The 17,236-nt window shown below is 40.6% G+C and overlaps 1 long non-coding RNA gene across 2 annotated transcripts in view; it reads right to left on the bottom strand.

The window, feature by feature from the left end:
- Positions 1-17,236, bottom strand: part of LOC110569265 (uncharacterized) — a 290,201-nt gene that overhangs the window by 175,724 nt on the left and 97,241 nt on the right. The window lies entirely within an intron of this gene.

Genomic DNA, 17,236 nt, shown 5'->3' with positions numbered 1-17,236 from the left:
GCTCTGTCTGCAGGGTGAGGAATGGGTTAGAGCTGCAACATGGTGGTCGTTAGCCACATGTGGCTACTGAGCCCTTGACACATGGCCAGTCCAAACTGAGACATGCTATGTAAACTAAAAGTCTTAAGCCCTCTGCCCCACTGACAGAACAGATCCCGTCTTGGCCAAAGAGACCCCAAGAAAAACCTTAAGTGAGTTCACAGCCATGACAAGAACAGGAGGTTCAACACACCCTGTTATACCCCCTCTTTCGTGTAGTTTAGACACAACTGACCAGCGTTCATGTTAAAATAGAGATCATGAGACCGACAAAATGAATTCTTTGTAGCAGTAAGATACCAAGTTATAAACAGGGCCTAAGGCCATGCCACGAAAGGGTTAAGTCACACACTCCTACACTTAAAGAATAAACTGTATTCTAACTGCCACGAGGTTTTTCTTTTTCTCTAGCAGCTAAACAAGCAAGGGTCTTGAGATAAGCAATGTTAAAGCAACTGCAACTTACCAACCACCAGACACTGACTGATCCTCCCCAACACCGCTCTCATTCCACCAGCCATAACTACAGCTTGGATTAGCCAAGAAACTGATTTCAATAACTTTCTCCTAACAAAAAGACCACCAGCCATGGACTGATTCTGGCCGGTTTACAGAGGCTGTGCATATGAGTTCCTTCTTCCTAAAAATACATTTTGACACATAAGATCTAATTATAATACATGCAAACATCAAGCCCCACCCCAAGGTGAAGTCATATGTAACATGAACATTTGTTCAGTACACGTCATAACTGCCTTAATAAATATTCATAACTCTTGTTGTAACCTGTTGAATATGTATACTTGGCCACCCCCGTCAGCTAATCCACAATTGAGAGCCTACTATGTGCCACTAAATGCCACTGCAGGGACTGAATATTTCTTAAATGAATTCACAGAGCTCACAGGGAAAGTTTCAACATGTTCCTCTCCAGTGAGCACAGGTGGGACAACTGGAGATCAAGTTCAGATCTGGCAGCTCATTCAGTAATTCCAACTTTTTGAAGTCTCGGTTGGTGAACTATTACAGAACATTTCCCAAAACACTTAACTCCAACAACAAGGTTTTAGTGTTTGGCAACATACAAGCAGAATGCAATTAAGCCTTGGAACTGTATACTGAGTGTCTATCAGTTGGAGCCAAATGGGAATGTAGTGAGGCAAGGCTCCTTTCAGAGTATGGAACAAGCCCATCTGTGTCTCAGACCCCCAGAGTGGAGACACCACAATGAGAACTGGCTAACGGTGGTGAGAACTCCTTGTCATCAATGAAGGAAGCATGTCTAGGCCTTACAAGGACGTAAAGCAAAGAGGTACTAAAGTCATGAAAAATAAAATGGCCCTTCTGTCTTGGACAGAGCTTAAAGAAAAATCAGAACCATTTCTTTTCTTATTTGATAGACTTTTGTTCTCATTCACATCATCTCCAGGCACTATGAATGCTGATTCAAATAGTAATTGTTGTTAACATTTATTGGGTAGGTAAATGTGCCAGGAACCATCATAAGCACTTTATATGCATCAAATTTTTTAAATAGGAGGAAGGGGTCACTATCAATACTTTATAACGAGGAAACTGAAGCTCAGAGAGTTGCAGCAATTTGGTTGCAAGTGACAGAGTCTAAACCCAAACTAACTTAGACTAAAGGGGAATTTGTTGCTTCGAGAAGTACAATGAAGTGTTGAAACATCAAGATCTGAAATGAGCAAAGATGCAGATGGGTCTTTGATACAACTGGTACCGGTGGCCTTTTCTCTCTGCTTCTCTCTTCTTCTCTGTACATCAGCCACATCCTATTCTGCTGCATGCCAGCTTCTAACACAGGTGGAAATGGGGCTTCTCAACTCCCCATGCTCTCCTCTGTGTTCTGGTTTCAAAAATTTTAGGGCAAAGCTCTGACTGATCCAGCTTGCGTCAGGTGTTCACCTTGAGCCAATCAATAGTAACCAACAGAGAAAGATAATGTAAAAACACAGCAGATCACTCAAATCATGTGGGTTGGAGTCAAGGAAGAAGAAAGAAATTGATTTCCCAAAATCAAGAATGATATATTGTTCCCACAAGAAAGCAAAAACTACCTATTATAGTCCACTACCAAGAATGAGAGCCAAGAAGACTATTAAGTAGGGAGGACACTGACTCTTCCTTAAGGTTACACACTCTGAAAGTCCTTAAAAAATCTGAGGTCCAGGCCATGTATGACATGCCAACTTAATTGGATAGTCATTGACTTTTTACAGCGTACTGGCATTATATTCCAGGCTACCACATAGCATGGCCTCAGTAAATATTTATTGGGTGAATAATGCAAAGATGAATAAAACAAGGTCCCTCTACTCAAAGAACTTACAGCTTAGTAGGTGATGAAGGCAAAGAAACAGCCCCAAAGAGACATAGAACATAGTCTGAGAGCTCAAACAAATGGAAGATCACATTGGTTTGAGAACACATAGGGAGACAGTAAGTTCGAAAAGTCATCAAGGAAGGAGGTCTTATTTGAGATAAGCCTTGAAAACAGAATGAGATTTCAATAGGCAGAGATGCAAGAAAAATGTGCCCCAGCTACAGCAAGCCATGTGAGTGAAGTCATGGAGACAGGGATGGACATCTCTTCCAGGTTTTTAAAAATTATACTAAAATATACCTAATATAAAATTTTCCATTTTAATCATTTTTAAGTTTACAATTCAGTGGCATTAATTACATTCACATTGCTGTACAACCATCATCACTGTCTTGAAACTCTTTCTGTCTTCCAAAACTCTTCCATCACCCTGGCAGAAACTCTGTACCCATTAAGCAATAACTCCCCATTCCCAGGAACATGGTAATCTCTAATCTACTTTCTGTCTCCGTAAATTCACCTAATCTATATATTTTGTGTAAGTGAAATTGTACAACATTTATCACTTTGTGTTTGGCTTATATCACTCAGCATAATGTGTTCAAGTTTCATCTGTGTTGAGGGATGTTCCGTATCTTCATTCCTTTGTACACCTAAGTAATATCTCATCGTAAGAATGTTCCACATTCCCTTTCTCCATTCATCGGTGGATGGATATGTGGTTTGTTTCCACCTTTTGGCTATTGTGCTGCAACAGCCAATAAACATTGATCTGTTCAAGTCCTTGTCTTCAATTCTTTTGATTATCTACCTAGAAGTGAACTTGCTGGGTTGTGTAGTAATTCTGTTCAGCTTTTTGAGGAACCATCATACTGTTTTCTGCAGCGGCTGCAGCATTTTACATTCCCACCAGCAATGTACAAGGGTTCCAATTTCTCTGCATCCTTGCCAACACTTGTTATATTCCATTGTTGTTATTGTTGTTTTTAACAGCCACTCTAATAAAGGTGAAGTGGTATCTCATTGTGGCTTTTGATTTGCCTTTTTTTAATGACTATGGGTGTTTGGCATCTTTTCACGTGCTTATTCAAGCCATCCAGTTTTACTAGTGTACAACCCAACCATCATAAATCCAAGATGTTTAGGTTTATTGCGCAGGCAATAGAAAGCCAGTGGTAGTTTGGAAGCCGAAGAGTAGCATGATCAGAAATATAAGACCTTGGCAGAGGAGTATAAAATGAAGCCAGATGACTAGTTAAGAGGCTACTTCAATGGTCCAAGCGAGGGACCTGCCACCTCCCAAACCTGAGCCAGGGAGGTAGTAGTGGCAATGGAAGGAAAGGGACAGGTTCCAGACACAGCATCTTTTCACCACAATAGAAGCCACCTATGTGCAATCATAAAGAACTGGTTATGTAAGTATGGTATAGCCTATGTGATGAATTGCTCTGCATCTGTAAAAATAATGATGCCAATGAATAAATGAAACAGAAAGATGTTCCCAAGTAAGTGAAAAAAATAAGGTTACAACACAGAGCGTCCATCATGATCTCATTGTTAGATAGATGATGCATAATTAGATCAGAATGCAAGGAGAAGGACAGATACTGAAGGGGAAAAGGACCTTGAAAACCATACACACAAATGTGAATAATGATCACCTCTTGCTAAACTAACCTCTCACCAAGATACTTGTATGTTCTCTTTTATTTTCTCCCTTGCCTTTATCACTATCTGAAAATATCTTATTCATTTGTTCATAAATTCCAGGCAGGAGGGAGTATGTCTCTTTTGTTCTCCCTCTATTCCCAGAACCTAAAATCTAGACACAGGTGAAGCTCCATAGATATTTTTTGATGAAATCTTCCAGTGACGGGATCCATTTTTATTCTCTTACATATATTTTTAAATGTAAAAAATGAATCTATGACCTTCATTATAAAGAAAAAAGTAGCAAAGAAAAAGACATAAACAGGCATTCTTCTCACCACCATCACCAATGCCACTGGTTCTTTGATCATAACTGTTAACCCCGAAAGGACCTCAAAGCCAGAGTCTAACACCAGATCCCACTAGCACATCAAAGTGCTTTTCTCAGCCTGTGAACCCACTGAATGCCTCTCTTCCCTTCCTCCAGCTTCCTGGGTATCCACTTCCTCCACCTGTGCCCACTCAGCACAGGATGTTATTAACACCATCACACCCCACAGACTTAGAAGCCTAGAATAACCTGCTACTGGTGGGGCAAACACTTGGAAGACTCTTCCAGGAAGAGGAGGTCATCGATCAATGCCCACAGTTGTCCCATCCTCACTGCTCACCTCCCTTGCCCCCAGTCCTAGGGACTGTGGGGATCATTTTTAAACACTAGAACTGGCTAACGTGGGAGGAGGATACCAGGCTGTGGGCATGAAAAAGTATGAGTGAAGCCAAGAAGCCTAATCAGAATTTCATCTTATGATTTCAGGCTTCAGCACCTGGCTCTTAGGCCCAGCGTTTCTGAAACAGAGACTAACGAACATTGGGCCTGGATCCCTATGAAGTAAAAAAGACATGAGCCACTAACAATGAAGTGTCAATGTTTTTAGGTAATTCAATACATTATTTTATTTATTTATTTATTTATTCGTTGAGACAGAGACTCGCTCTGTCATTCAGGCTGGAGTACAGTGGTGCAATCGTAGCTCACTGCAGCCTCCAAATCCTAGGCTCAATCAATCCTCTTGCCTCGGTCTCCCAAGAAACTAGGAACACAGGTGTGCACCACCACACCTGGCTTTTTTAAATGTTTTGTAGAGACAGGGTCTCACCATGTTTCCCAGGCTGGACTTAAACTTCACGCCTCAAGTCATCCTCCTGCCTCAGCCTCCCAAAGCACTGGGATTGCAGGCATGAGCCACCGTGCCTGGCCCTATAACATTTTACTGTATGATACGCTATACAGAGAAAAGTACGTATATTTATATACTACATATATGTGCTATATGAAATTATACAGATCATTGTATTTTACCATATACATATATAGAGGAGGTTCATTCACTTATTCATTTGTGCTGTGAAACTGAATTCTGGTATTTTCTACTAACTTATAGACTCAAAGTGGGGGACAAACAGGTATTTTAAAGCCACCAGTATTTTTTTTAGCTACTCATCAGATGGAAATTGAGTTCATCACAGTGGGTCTGAAGAAAACAGGAGGGAAAACTTGTTTTGTTTTGGGAGAACACTCTCGGGCTCTTGAAGGCATTTCATTTAAGCAAAGGGGAAGCAATTTCCTCTTCTTTCTTTTTTTTTTTTTTTTTTTTTTTTTTTTTAGATGGAGTCTTGTTCTGTCATCCAGGCTGAAGTACAGTGGCACAATCTCAGCTCACTGCAACCTCCACCTCCCAGCTCAAGTGATTCTCATGTCTCAGCCTCCTGAGTAGCTGGGATTACAAGTACTCACCACCATGCCTGGGTAAACTTTTGTATTTTTAGCAGAGACGAAGTTTCACCATGTTAGACAGGCTGGTCTTGAACTCCCAACCTCAAGGAATTAGCCCACCTTGGCCTACCAAAGAGCTGGGATTACAGGTGTGAACCACCGTGCCTGGCCAAAATCTCTTCTGAAAAGGTCTTCACGGAGGGGAAGAAATGCATCTCTCTGAAGAATACTTCTGTGTGATGGAGAGGAAAGGATTCTCTTCCCTCTCTGGAACAAAGTGGAAGTTGGGATCTGGAGGAGAGATAGTCAAAGCCACCACCGACATGGGAAACAGGCAGAGCCCACAACACCGTGGCAGGAGAGAAAGGTTCACCAGCTGGGGTGCTCATGAGCACAATGTATGAGCTCTAAAACATGTGAAGTCCAGGATTCAGGGTCCAGGTTTTCCTATGATGTTTTTCTGCTCTCACCTCCAGGTCTCCAGTAAAAGAAGTGGGGCTAATGAGGGCAATGAAAGATGTCCAGCCAGAGAACTTAGGAGGAGGCTTCCAGGGGAATATCTTAAAACAGATGTGGGAACGTGAAAGCATTCCTCAGGGACCCTCAGAAATGCCTGGGAAGGACTGCCTGGTACAAAACTGCAATTCTTCCAAATCAATGCAAAACAGAGCTCAAACAATTATATAATAACTGTAATGGAGGAGGACCCATGAAAGCCAGAAAATCCCAAGACATCTGCATTATGATGAACTCCACAGAAAGACTGAGATCAATTCTGTATTCAGAAATAGAAAGACAATGGTGAGACTGGTCGCGGTGGCTCATGCCTGTAATCCCAGCACTTTGGGATGCCATGGTGGGCAGATCATGAGGTTGGGAGGTCAAGACCAGCATGGCCAACATGGCGAAACCCCGTCTCTACTAAAAATACCAAAAAAAAAAAAAATTAGCTGGGCATGATGGCACATGCCTGTAATCTCAGCTACTGGGGAGGCTGAGGCAGGAGAATTGCTTGAAATCAGAAGGCGGAGGTTGCAGTGAGCCAAGATGGCACCACTGCACTCCAGGCTGGGCAAGAGAGTGAAACTCCAAAAAAAAAAAAGACAGAAAGACAGGAAAGAAAGAGAAAGAAAGAAAGAAAGAGAGAGAAAGACAATGGTGACCAAGACAAACATGGTCTTGAACCTCACAGATACAACAAATATTCAACAAGTATGTACTTGCGGATTCCAATGGATATGACAGTCTAGTGAGAGTTTTGACAAACTTTTCCTGTAAATGAACAGATAATAAATATTTGAGACTTTGTGGGTCATATGGTCTCTGCTGCAACTACTTAACTTGGCCATTGTGGTATAAAAGCAGTCACAGACAAACAGGTAATGCTGTGTTCCAATAAAGTTTTATTTAAAGATGCTGCAATTTGAATTTCATACAATTTTCACATGTCAGGGACTATTATTCTCTTTTTTTTTTTTTGAGATGGAGTTTCGCTCTTGTTACCCAGGCTGGAGTGCAATGGCGAGATCTCGGCTCACCGCAACCTCCGCCTCCTGGGTTCAAGCAATTCTCCTGCCTCAGCCTCCTGGGTAGCTAGGATTACAGGCACGCACCACCATGCCCAGCTAATTTTTTGTGTTTTTAGTAGAGATGGGGCTTCACCATGTTGACCAGGATGATCTTGATCTCTTGACCTCGTGATCCACCCACCTCGGCCTCCCAAAGTGCTGGGATTACAAACGTGAGCCACCATGCCCGGCCGGCTACTCTCTTTTTTAGCAACTTAAAAATGCAAAAAATTATTTAGTTCTTAGGTCATACAAAAATAGGTGGCAGGATGGATTTGGACCATGGGGGTGTGGTTTGGCTACCCCTGGTCGAAAGTTAAGCCTAAAACATACATAATAATAATTAATTAAAAATAGGCTGGGCATGGTGGCTCACACTGGTAATCCCAGTACTTTGGGAGGCTGAGGTGGAAGGATCACTTGGATCAGGAGTTCGAGACCAGCCTGGCCAAAATGGCGAAACCCTGTCTCTACTAAAAATACAAAAATTAACTGCGTATGGTGATGGGTGCCCATAATTCCACCTACTCAGGAGGTTGAGGCAGGAGAATTGTTTGAACCCAGGAGGAGGAGATTGCAGTGAGCCAAGATCGCACCACTGCACTCCAACCTGGGCAACACAGAGAGATTCCATCTCAAAAACAATAATAAAATAAAAATAGCTTATGGTCTTGAGCACAGGTCTAAGTGCCAGGTGCTATGCCAAGTATGCTTTGCTATAATATTATACTTATAATTTGGATTTTTTTTTTTTTTTGAGACAGAGGAGTCTTGCTCCATTGCCAGGCGCCAGGCTGGAGTGCAGTGGCACGATCTCAGCTCACTGCAACCTCCACCTACTGGGTTCAAGAAATTCTCCTGCCTCAGCCTCCCGAGTAGCTAGGACTACAGGTGCGCACCACCACGCCCAGCTAATTTTTGTATTTTTTAGTAGAGACGGGGTTTCACCATGTTGGTCAGGATGGTCTTGATCTCTTGACCTCGTGATCCGCCCACCTCAGCCTCCCAAAGTGCTGGGATTACAGGCGTGAGCCACCGCGCCCAGCTGGATTTTTTTTTTTTTTTTAGAGCTCTATCGCTCAGGCTGGAGTGCAATGGCATAATTATAGCTCATTCTAATCTTGAACTCCTGGGCTCAAGTGATCTTCCCACCTCAGTCTCCTGAGTAGTTATGGCTACAGGCAGGTGCCACCATACCCAGCTGATTGGTTTAAATTTTTTGTAGAGATGAGGGCTCACTATGTTGCCCAAGCTTGTCTTGAACTCCTGACCTCAAACCATCTTCCCACCCCAGTCTTCCAAAGCACTGAGATTACAGGCATGAGCCATTGTGTCTAGCCTATAATTTGGCTTTCTTCTGGACATTCTTGAATGAGAAAGAGCAGGCTATTGTACTAATTTTCCAAGAATTTAGCATAACTGGGTGGTGTCATCCTGTCTCTTCAAAGAAAGTGTTAAAATGACTGCCCTAAGCACCTCCTCTCAAGCTCCCCAAATGCCATGCAAGAAAAGATCATTGGGTCCAATCTTGCTACTCTATATACATATTTTAAAAACTAGCTGCCAGGCATGGTGGCTCACACCTGTAATCCCAGCACTTTGGGAGACTGAGGCGGGCAGATCACCTGAGATCCAGAGTTCAAGACCAGCCTGGCCAACATGGTGAAACCCCATCTCTACTGAATATACAAAAATTAGCCAGGCATGGTGGTGCGTGCCTGTAATCTCAGCTACTCAGGAGGCTGAGGCACGAGAATTGCTTGAACCAGGGAGGTGGAGGCTGCAGTGAGTTGAAATTTCACCACTGCACTCCAGCCTTGGAGACAGAGTGTGACTCCATCTAAATAAAAAGAAGGAAAAAAAAACTATTTAGAAAGAATGGAAAATACACTCAAACATAGCAACCATCCTGCCACCTCTGGTGACTCCATTTACCACCACTTACCCTCACCCCCAATGACCATCTTCTGGCCACAAATTGGAAAAAGGGATCACAGAAAACCAAGCGGCCTTAGGGTCACCAGAGCATCCTGCCCAACAAGGCAACATTTGCTAAGAGTGATTCACTGTTGGGGAGAAGCAAATTTAACAGGCATCTAGGCAGGAAGCACTGCCCTGTTTATTGATGGAAAACTGTTTGCCAGCGTAAGAGCTCTTTGGGGATTTTTGAAGATATTTGGCAAGCCCCAGTCCCGAAGGCTGCTATGTGCTAAGAAAGGACCTGTGGGCCTCTGAAAACTAAGCAGCTAAAAGGTCACCTCCCTAGAAGCCTGTTAAGGGAACATCATGAAAAGTTCTCCATCCCAGGAGGATGCATGGGAGCGAGCTACCGTGTCTCTCTTTAAGAGATGCCCCTCCTCTAGGAGTAAGTAATGCCCTCCACCCCATTCCCAGTAACTTCTCCTTTGGAGAAGTTCTCCCTTAGAGCAATTTGCAAAACTGTAATTTAGTTGTGTGTATACTTTATACCCACAAGGCTTCCAGTTCTGTGTGTTCACTGTGCTGCACTAGCACAGTGCCAGAAGCATGATAAAAATGTGTTGACCACAAGAGATACCACCGCACACCCATGAGGATGCCTATAGTCAAACGAAATTGAAAATAACAGATATTAGGGAGAATGTGGAGAACCTGAAACCCTTGTGCACCATTGGTGAAAATGTAAAATAGTGTCGCCATTACAAAAAGAGTATGGCAGCTCTTCAAAACATTAAAAAGAGAGTTGAAAGCAGGGTCTCAAAAAGAAACTTGCATATCTATTTTCATAGCATCATTCACAACAGCCAAAAGGTGGAAGCAACCTAAATGTCCATTGACAGACATTTAGCTTTGTGGAACAAAACCCAATCCAAGCCCACTCAAGCAAAAAAACAAACATTCATTGGCTCAAATGAAAAAAAAAAAAAGAAATCCAAAGATAGATGTTTTAGACATAGCGGGATCCAGGTGTTCAAAATGGAAGATTTCAACGCATATCTTGTAGTAACTGAGTCTTTGAACATTACAATTTAATGTAATAGATATATACAGAACCCAGTACCCAGCAATTAGAGAACACACATTATTCTCATTCACATATGAAACATTTACAAAAATTGACCACATTTCAGGCAGTAAAGTGTTTCAACAACTTTCAAAGAATCAATATCATATGGACTATGCTCTCTGATCACAACATAATGGAGTCAATAACAAAAAGAAAACAAAAAATATTGACATTAGAGAACACGCTTCTCAATTTTAAAAAGAACATACTTCTATATAGCACGAATCAAAGAAAAATCACATAGAAAATGTAAAAATATTTACAATTGAAAATAATGAAAATGCTATAAATTAAAATTTATGGGATGCACCTGGTGAAATACTTCAAACAACATGTATAGTCTTCAATTTTTATATTAAAAGTAAAGGCTAAAAGTAAGTGAACTAAGTATCCAGCTTAGGAAGTTATAACTATAACAAAGTAAGCTCAAAGAAAGAAGAAAGGCAATAGTAACAGTAAAAAGAATGTAAATTAACAGGCTGGGCACAGTGGCTCAAGCCTGTAATCATGGCACTTTGGGAGGCCAAGGCAGGCAGATCATCCGAGGTCAGGAGTTCGAGACCAACCTGGCCAACCTGGTAGAACCCCATCTCTACTAAAAATACAAAAAATTAGCCGGGCATGGTGGTACACTCCTGTGATCCTAGTTACTTGGGAGGCTGAGGCAGGACAATCACTTGAACCCGGGAGGTGAAGGTTGCAGTGAGCCAAGATCACACCAATGCACTCCAGCCTGAGTGACAAGAGCAAAAACTCTGTCTCAAAAAATAATAATAATAATATAAATTAATAAACCAAAATTATAACAGAAATGATTTTAGGAAAAAATGGTGGTTCTTCAAGAAAAAATAATAATGGATGCAGTCCTCTGGTAAGATTGATCTAGTAAAAAGAGAGAAAAAGCACAAATGAAGAATATGTCTAGAAATACCTAAAAGAGAGATTTTAAAAGATAATAAAATACTATGAAGAACTTTATGACAATAAATTTGACAGTTTAGACTACATGGAAAATTACATTGTATTTTACAAAACCTGGCTCAGAAAGAAATAGAAAACATGAATAGTTCTAAATGAAGAAAATTTGTCAGCAATTTAAAATATTTCCTCAAAGGAAAGAAAAAGATCTAGATAGGATTGTAAACAACTTACAGCAAATTTTCAAGAAACCTAATTCCAGTTTTATACAAGTGCTTCCAAAGAATTCCTGAGAGGAAATGTACCTGCTAATCTAATATAATTTCGATACCAAAACCAGACAGAAAATGAAAAAGGAAAGTTACATAATAATCTTGCAAATAAACATATGTGCAAAAATCCTTAATATCAGAAAGCAAAACCTAGCTATATTATGAAATATATCATTCATATATCATATCATGAACTATATAATAAAATCCATCATGGCCAATTTGGCTTATACCAGGAACATAAGATTAGCTTAATCTTTAAAAATTCTTTCATGTAAATTGTCACATTTTCAGATCAAAGGAAAAAACTATATGATCATGTCAATGGATGAAGAAAAGGTATTGAATAGAATTCAACATTCATTCATAATTTGTTTTTAAAGAGAGAGAACACTTAACAAACTAGGAATAGAAGAAAAAATATTTAACTTCATAAATGTATCAACCTAAAGCCTGTAGCAGAAATCATAATTGCAGGTGAAATTCAGAAGTATTCCCTTTAGAGGAGGGAACCCAAGAAGTGCACTCATTCTCACTTCTTCCATTCAAAATTATACTGGATATACTAGCCAATGCAATAATATGAGGTGAATTAAACCAAGGTAGAAGGATTAAAATATGGCAACAAAATGAATTACTTGCAATCAATGTGATTATCCACATAGAAACTGCAAAGAATCTACAAATTATTAGAATAAATTAGACAATTTAGCAAGGTAATTGAATATAATAGTGATTAAAAAAAACTTGGCTGTATTTCTCTGCATCAACAACAAACAGAAATATAACATTTAAAATACTCGACCGGCCAGGCATGGTGGCTCAGGTCTCTAATCCCAGTACTTTGGGAGGCTGAGGCAGGGTGGATCACTTAAGGTCAGGAGTTCGAGACCAGCCTGGCCAACAGGGCAAAACCACATCTCTGCTAAAATAAAAATTAGCCAGGCTTGAACCCAGGAGGCAGAGGTTGCAGTGAGCTGAGACTGTGCCACTGCACTCCAGCCTTGGTGACAGGCTCCATCTTAAAAAATAATAAATAATAAAAATAAAATAAAACGCTCAACAATGACGGCAAAATAAATTGGTATTCAGAAATACAGCTATTTTAAAAGTAAGCAGAGCCTCAAGTAGAAAATTATGCAACTATACAACTCCCTTGAAAGACATTAAAGACATATTTATACCAAGAAAGATATTTCTCCCCAAAGTTGATTATATAAATATTTAGGTAATTTCCAGTAAAATTCTAGTAAGGTTTTTTTTGTGAAACTTGAAAAGCTAATTCTAAAAGAGAAAAAAAGCCAAAAAAAAAGTCAGGACATTTTTTGGAAAAGAAAAAGAAATCAAGACTTATCTTAGAAAATGATAGCAATTAAGATAGTACTTTATTGGTATAAAAATTAAAAATAGTTTAATGAAACAGAGTAGAGAGTACAGACACAGTACTAGACATACGACAAAAGAAATATCACCATGGTGAAACCCCGTCTCTACTAAAAATACAAAAAATTAGCTGGGCATGGTGGCGCTTGCCTGTAATCCCAGCTACTCAGGAGGCTGAGGCAGGAGAATTGCTTGAACCCAGGAGGCGGAGATTGCGGTGAGCCGAGATTGCGCCATTGCACTCCAGCCTTGGGTAACAAAGAGCGAAACTCCGTCTCAAAAAAAAAAAAAAGAAACATCACAGGTCACTAGGAAAAGTATACTTCTATGCTATAAACACCACTAGGACAATAAGCTATTCATTAAAAATTTTTTTAATTTGATTCCTACCTCACACCATTAAAAAACTCTGCCATTGCAGTACAAAAGCAGCCATAAACAAAATATGAACAAATGGGTGTGGGCAGATTTGACCCACAGCTGTAATGTGCCAACCCAGATCTAGACTTTTAAAAGTGATACATAAAATATTAACAAGGTAAATTAAACTTAAAAGGAGTCGTCATGTTATGAATAACAAAAAAGAAGAAATAATCATCCAGTATTTGTAACTATTATGCAACTTAGCAAAAAGTTGCTCATATCATTGATGAAGAAGTGAAATTCCCACGTCTTCATTGTTTCATTTTTGCCTTTCATTAACCTAAACAAAAATATCCACTAACATTCAGGTCAAAACTACACTCTTTCATCAATGCAACCCTAGGTTGGCCAGAGATACAAGAATTTGACAAAAATCAATAAGAATTCTGTGAGAATTGGATATCTGAAATTTACTATTAAAATATTGTATATTTTTTAGGGAGGGGGACCAAGATGGCCGAAAAGCTGCTTATTCAGAGTGCAGCTCCCACCGAGTGAGACACAGAACCAGAGCAATATCCGCGTCAATGAGCAAGGTGCCAGGTTCATTCCAAAAGGACTGGTTGAACAGCGGGATTAACCCCAAAAAAGCTGGTGAAAGCAGCCCAAAAAGGGCAAGCTGAGGCAAGGTGGGGCACTGCCCTACCTGGGAAGTGTATCTGGCATGGAGGATGTTGGGGGCATCACTTCCTTGGTACTCCAAATCAGATACAGCTCTTCACTCCGAGACTTCAGCAGCACACAGCCCAGGAAAACGCCGCCTGGCTGAGAACTGCCCCGAGTTGCAGACCCGGGCAACAGCCCAGGCCAGCAGCCCCAGCCAGACCGGTCCTTGTTGGTGCAGAACAGGGTGGAGTCATGGACTAACACCAAGAAGGCTTGTGAGAAGGAACTGCCCATCTCATAGAAGGGAGAATTGAAAGCAGGGAAGAGGATACGGCTGACAGGTCCCACCCCCACAAGATCCAGCAACCGAAATCCCTCTCACGGGAGAGTTTCGCATTTGGCACATCAGATGGAGCTCCAGCCGGGAGCAGCAGCGGGCTCAGCAAAGGGAAAGAAGCTCGCCATTGGAAAGGCGGGGCTAATCCCACCAGCATAAGTGGAAACCAGGTGAAGAGTAAACAGCAGCCTGGCTGAGACCAAGGCAGCCCAGCAGCACCTCCACAGGCAGGCAACAGACAGATTGTCTCAGGCAGCATATTGACACCTGCGTTAAAAAAAAAAAAAAAAAGCCTCATACAGGAGAAATAACCCCAACTTTAACAGAAAGGACATCCACTCAGAGATCCCACCCGAAATCACCAACTTCAAAGATCAAGGATAGATAAATCCACGAAAATGGGAAGAAAGCAGCACAAAAAGGATGAAAACATCAAAGTTCAGAACACCTCTCCTCCTTAGAGAGATCACAATGACTCACCAGCAAGACAACAAAACAGGTCAGAGAACGATTTTGATGAGCTGACAGAAGCAGGCTTCAGAAGATGAGTAATAACCAACTTCTCTGAGCTAAAAGAACATGTTCTAACCCAATGAAAAGAAACTAAGAACCCTGCAAAAAGATTAGATGAAATGCTAACTAGAATAACCAGCCTAGAGAAGAACATAAACGACTTGATGGAGCTTAAAAACACAGCACGAGAACTTCTTGAAGTTCTTTGTAAACTTGTGAAACACAAGTTTCAATAGCCTAATCAATCAAGCAGAAGAAAGGATATCAGAGATTGAAGATCAACTCAATGAAATAAAAAGAGAAGGCACGAAAAGAGAAAAAAGAGTGAAAAGAACTGAACAAAGCCTCCAAGAAATATGGGATTATGTGAAAAGACCTAATCTATGCTTGATCGGTGTACCTGAAGAGGATGGGGAAAATGAATCCACGCTGGAAAACACTCTTCAAAATATTATCCAGGAGAACTTCCCCAACCTAGCAAAGCAGGCCAACATTCAAATACAGGACATACAAAGAACACCACAGTGATACTCCTCAAGAAGAGCAACCCCAAGGCACATAATCATCAGATTCACCAGGATTGAAATGAAGGAACAAATGCTAAGGGCAGCAAGAGAGAAAGGCCGGGTCACCCACAAAGGAAAGCCCATCAGACTTACAGTGGATCTCTCAGCAGAAACCCTATAAGCCAGAAGAGAGTGGGGGCCAATATTCAACATCCTTAAAGAAAAGAATTTTCAACCCAGAATCTCATATCCAGCCAAACTAAGCTTCATAAGTGAAGGAGAAATAAAATCCTTTACAGACAAGCAATTACTGAGAGATTTCATCGCCACCAGACGTGCCTTACAAGAGCTCCTGAAGGAAGCTCTAAACATGGAAAAGAACATCCAGTACCAGCCACTGCAAAAATGAACCAAATGGTAAAGATCGACGACACAATGAGGAAACTGCATCAACCAATGGGCAAAACAAACAACCAGTAACAAAATGGCAGGATCAAATTCACACATAACAATACTAATTTTAAATGTAAATGACCTAAATGCCCCAATCAAAAGACATAGACTGGCAAACTGGGTAAAAAGTCAGGACCCATCAGTATGCCGTATACAGAAGACCCATCTCACATGCAAAGACACACATAGACTCAAAATAAAGGGATGGAAGAAGATCTACCAAGCAAATGGAAAGCAAAAAAAAGCAGGGGTTGCAATCCTAGTCTCTGAAAAAATGGACTTTAAACCAACAAAAATCAAAAGAGACAAAAAAGGTTATTACATACTAGTGAAAGGATCAATAAAACAAGAAGAGCTAACTATATGCACTCAATACAGGAGCACCCAGATACATAAAGCAAGTTCTTAATGACCTGCAAAGAGACTTAGACTCCTTCACAACAATAGTGGGAGACTTTAACACTCCACTGTCAATATTAGACAGATCAACGAGACACAAAGTCAACAGGGATATCCAGGACTTGAATGCAGAACTGGAACAAGAGGACCTGATAGACATCTACAGAATTCTTCACCCAAAAGCCACAGAATATACATTCTTCTTAGCACCACATCGCACTTACTCTAAAATTGACCAAATAATTGGAAATAAATCACCCCTCAGCAAATACAAAAGAATGGAAATCACAACAAACAGTCTCTCAGACCACAATGCAATCAAATTAGATCTCAGGATTAAGAAACTAACTCAAAACCACACAACTTCATGGAAACTGAACAATGGGCTCCTGAATGTAGACCGGATAAACAATGAAATAAAGGCAGAAATAAAGATTTTCTTCAAAACCAATGAGAAAGAAGACACAATGTACCAGAATCTCTGGGATGCATTCAAAGCAGTGTCTAGAGGGAAATTTATAGCAATAAATGCACACATGATAAGTGACAAAAGATCTAAAATTGACACCGTATCATCAAAATTGAAAGAGCTAGAGGAGCAAGATCACAAAAACTCAAAAGCTAGTAGAAGACAAGAATTAACTAAGATTAGAGCAGAAATGAAGGAGATAGAGACACAAAAAACCTTTCAAAAAAATCAATAAATACAGGAGCTGGTTTTCTAAAAAGATCAACAAAATAGATAGACTGTTAGCCAGATTAATAAAAAAGAAAAGAGAGAAGAATCAAATAGATGCAATAAAAAAAAGATAAATGGGATATCACCACCAATCCCACAGAAATACAGACTACCATCAGAGAGTACTACAAACACCTCTATGTACACAAACCAGTAAACCTGGAAGAAATGGATAAATTCCTGGATGCTTGCACCCTCCCAAGACTAAACTGGGAAGAAGTTGAAACCCTGAATAGACCAATAACAAGGACTGAAGTTGAGGC

The sequence above is a fragment of the Aotus nancymaae genome, unplaced genomic scaffold (genome assembly GCF_030222135.1).
Source record: "Aotus nancymaae isolate 86718 unplaced genomic scaffold, 86718_ANA_hifiasm-v0.15.2.pri h1tg000021l, whole genome shotgun sequence".
NCBI classification, from domain to species: Eukaryota; Metazoa; Chordata; class Mammalia; order Primates; family Aotidae; genus Aotus; species Aotus nancymaae.
This window is presented reverse-complemented; position numbering and strand designations above follow the sequence as displayed.